Source organism: Lactuca serriola, chromosome 2, assembly GCF_051521515.1.
Source record: "Lactuca serriola cultivar US96UC23 chromosome 2, Lser_US96UC23_V15, whole genome shotgun sequence".
NCBI classification, from domain to species: domain Eukaryota; kingdom Viridiplantae; phylum Streptophyta; class Magnoliopsida; order Asterales; family Asteraceae; genus Lactuca; species Lactuca serriola.
In genome coordinates, this window is record NC_136409.1 from 113,426,304 (window position 1) to 113,430,893 (window position 4,590).

The following is a 4,590-nucleotide window of genomic DNA, read 5'->3' on the forward strand; positions in this document are numbered from 1 at the left end:
GGCTATTTCCTTAATTAATATCCAAGCTTAAAGGAAGGGGAAATGAGACATTTGGCCAAGTTTTGAGTGTTTACGGCCTAAGGGGCTTCCTAGGCCGTAAAGTCCCTTTAATCCACTAAATCTTATGGTTTTTGCCCTTTAAATGCAATGGAATATGTTTAGAATAAGATAGGGAAGAAACCCTTACGTTTGGAAGTCGGAATTCGCGGTTTTTGAGTCGAGTTCGGGTCTAGAGAGAGAAAGTAGTGAGAGAGTGTGAATGAGTGGTAAAAGGGTTTAAAGTGGTGTTCATTTGCTTCATATATGTCTCGGGTATTGCACCCGGTACACGGCTACCCGATGCTAAAGTTTAACGAGGTTAAAACTTTTTACCCGGGTGAAGTGGTTGAAAAGTAATATAACTCTATTTAGTTAAACGGGGTTAACACTTACAAGTTATAATTACTTATGATAATATCAAGAAATATAAATGAATAGACATTTATTTATTGACGACTCCAAATATTACGGAAAACAATATATAACGACGAATTCCGTTAGTGAAGACGGGATTATGTAACGGCAATAAGTTTGGGTTGTCACAAATTTATTGTTATGATTTTTTCGTAAACTAATCACTTACAAACAGCCAGACACCCCAGTTGGTAAGTGTTAATGTATTTAAAGGTATATTTTGGAATGTCATGGGTTCGAACCCCATTAGGAAAAAAAATTTCGCTTTTTTTTTTTCTCGATATATCCTTGATCATCCACACCTATTGCGTAGATATGATTTTTTAGACTATATGCATTCCCATCGAATCATTCTCTGCTTACTACAAACGCATTCCAACTATGTTTATACTTCAACCACGAATTGATACTTCAACATGAAATTCATATAGGTACACATACTACCTTAATTTATACACGGACATAAAAAACAATTACATTAAGAATATTAATCTCTGCTATTTCGTTTGGTCTTGTTTCATTATATATATTATTCAATTAACAAGTATTTGGTTTCCAGTTATTAGATTTAATTGTAATGTGATCTTTTTCGTTTATGCACACCAAATGTTTGTTAAAATGCTTCAATGAACAGGAAACATATATTGATTGTTGATGCTATTATAAACTGAATATGGATAAGTCTTGGATGGGAGCCTACAAAACATCAGAAACATATGTAAAGGGTGTTGCAGAATTTTTGAAATATACAATACATAATTACAAGATTTCTAAAAATATGGACACTGTTGATACCAAAAAAAGATAAGAATTCCATATCCATGTGTCAAATGTGTAAACCGCAGAGGAACCACCCAGAAATTATATATGAACATAATTTTAACATGGACACGTCATACGTTGTTGATTCAACGAGCATGAACACAGAAATGCCAACAGATGCTGCAGAAACAGTAGAGATGGTGGAAGTTGTAGAAGATAATTTTATCGGGAACCCTGAGAAGTTTAGAGAACTGATTGAAGATGCCGAGAAGCCCCTATATAAAGGGTGTCCTAATTTCACAAAGTTACCTGCAGTCATATAGCTACTCAACTTAAAGAGTAAGTATGGAGTATCAGATAAGTGCTTTACATAACTATTCATTTTGATCAAAAATATGTTACCAGAAGATAACGAAATGTACAGTAGTACATACGAGGCCAAAAAAGCATTCAAGGCAATGGGTTCAGGGTATACTAAGATACATGCATGTGTCAACAACTGTATACTTTATAGAAACGAATACACAGACATGGATGCATGTCCTACTTGTGGTAAATCAAGATGGAAGGTCGATGAACAAAAAAATAAAATTTACAAAAATATTCCTGCAAATGTTTTGTGGTACTTTCCAATTATTCCACGCTTGAAACGACTTTTTCAGTCTAAGACTACTGCAAAAGATTTAACATGGCATGCAACCGACATAAAGGTAGATATTGGTGTTTTAAGCCACCCAACTGATTCACCAACATGGGTTGCCATTGATGATAAATATCCTGACTTTGCTAGCGAGCCAAGAAATTTGGGGCTAGGCATTTCGGCTGACGGGGTCGATGTGAATAGAGGAAATAGGAGTCATAGTGTGTGGCCTATTTTAACTATCATTTACAACCTTCCACCATGGTTGTGTATGAAGAGAAAGTTCATCATGCTTTCGTTATTGATTTCGGGAACACCAGGAAATGATATTGATGTGTTCCTAGCACCTTTTATTGATGATATGCAATTATTATTTGATATTGGAGTTGAAACATACGATGCATATACACAAGAGCAGTTTAAACTACGTGAAGTAGTGTTATGGATTATTAATGATTATCATGCTCTAGGTACATTAAGTGGTTGTCCATACAGCGGATTTCAAGGTTGTGTTTTGTGTGGCGAAGAAACACACTGCATTAGACTCCCTGAATCGAAAAAGTAGAGTTATGCTGGTCATAGACGATTTCTACCATATGATCACCCGTTCAGAAGACAAAAAAAGGCATTCAATGGACAACAAGAGTTCTCAACCTCTCCAAAACCTATGAATGGAGAGGAAGTATGTAATAGGGTCAAATTTATAATTAATAAATGGGGAAATGTGTCTAAGGGCAAGGAGGTAGAAATCCAACAATCTACAACTGGAAGAGGTGGGAAGATAAATAAAAAAACAGAAAATCACGCCAAGTGGGTACTTCAGATGTGGACCAGCAAAATAATACATACTGGAAGAAATTCAATATATGGTATAGACAGCTAAGGTATTGGCGCAACAATTTGATTCCACATTGTATAGATTTTATGCATGTCGAAAAGAACGTGGGCGAGAGTTTAACCGGAACTGTGTTGAACGTTCCCGGGAAGACGAAAGATGGTTATAAAGCTCAATTGGATTTGGTTCATTATGGTTTAAAACCAGAGCTGTATCCTAAGATAGAAGGGAACAACACAACACTTCCCGTAGCAGGTGCACATTGACAAAAGAGGAAAAAGAAAAATTATGTGAGACTTTATACAACTTAAGGGTTCCTCAAGGGCATTGTTCTAATTTTTCTAGTTTGGTGAGTCTGAAGGATAGGAACTTGATCAGACTAAAATCACATGACTATCACATGCTCATGCAACAATTTTTTCCCATAGCAATTCGATCTATTATGCATCCACCCACCAGAGTTGCTATTACAAGGTTTTGTTTCTTTTTCAAATAAATATGTAGCAAAGAAATCATACTGGATGAGCTCGATAAGTTGCAAGATTAATTATGTTTAACCTTATGCCTTCTTGAGAAACACTTTCCACCATCATTTTTTGATGTGATGATTCATTTAACCGTTCATCTAACTAGGGAAGTAAAATTATGCTGTTCAATATTCTTTAGATGGATGTACCCGTTCGAAAGGTTTATAAAGGTTGTTAAGGGGCACGTGCGAAACAAAAGTAGACCAGAAGGATGCATTGCAGAAGAAAATGTTGCAGAAGAGACGATTGAGTTTTTTAGTGAATTCCTCAAAAAGATGGATATTGTTGGTATTCCCCCTGACAATCATAACACATGTGGAATTCACATAGGTGAAGATAGTAGTTCTATTACGGATGGTACACCTCTATCAGCTGCTAAATCGGTAGAAGTTTCCGCAGAACTATTCAGAAAAGCACATTTCTTTGTATTGCAAAATACATCTGAACTACTCATGTATATCAAGTAAGTTTTTTTACATATATGTTTTTTTGTTATAATATTAACATTAACGTATTGACTGATGACACATGGATTTTTTTTGCAACATCAACACCCTACTAAACGAAAGGCACAGCTAGAACAAGAGCACATTAATATATTTGGTCATTGGTTACGAAAGGAGGTATATTCATTTGATATATGTTGTGTTTTTTGTTATGTATTTCTTTATATCATAAATTCATTATGTAATTACAAATCAGGTAGAGAGAGAGAGAGAGAGAGAGAGAGAGAGTTAGGGGGTTGTAGAGAAAGTATAACAGAGACAATGAGGTGGATTTCACATGGACCCAATAAGAACATTATTAAATACGATGTATATGCTATCAATGGATATATGTTTCGTATAAAATCTCGTGAAGGTAAAGTTTACCAAAACAGTGGGGTTAGTTCCCATTGCAACTGACACACACATCAGTAAAGAAGTTGTAACATATGCCAAAAACACTTATTATGGTGTTTTACAAGAGATATGGGTACTAGATTATCATTTTAAACAAATTGGGGTACACACTAGTTGAACTAAAAAGATTAGGCCATAAAGGTGATCCCTTCATATTGGCCTCACAAGCACAACAAGTATTTTATGTCACAAACCCACTTGATCAAAAAATGTCTATTGTGTTTAATACGCCTCCCAAAAATTACAGAGATACATATGAAGATGTAGATGAAGAATTTAGTACTATAGTTCCTCAGAATGATAATATATTGCCACGTGTAGACACACTTGAGTTGCAGAAGGAAAATGATTATTTTCGTACTGATTGTCATGGTATTGTTATACGTACAATATGTGTTTCTTAATGTCATGAATTACATTTTTAGCGATAATATTTTTCCTTCTTTTAAAATTTAATGATCTTTGTTTTTG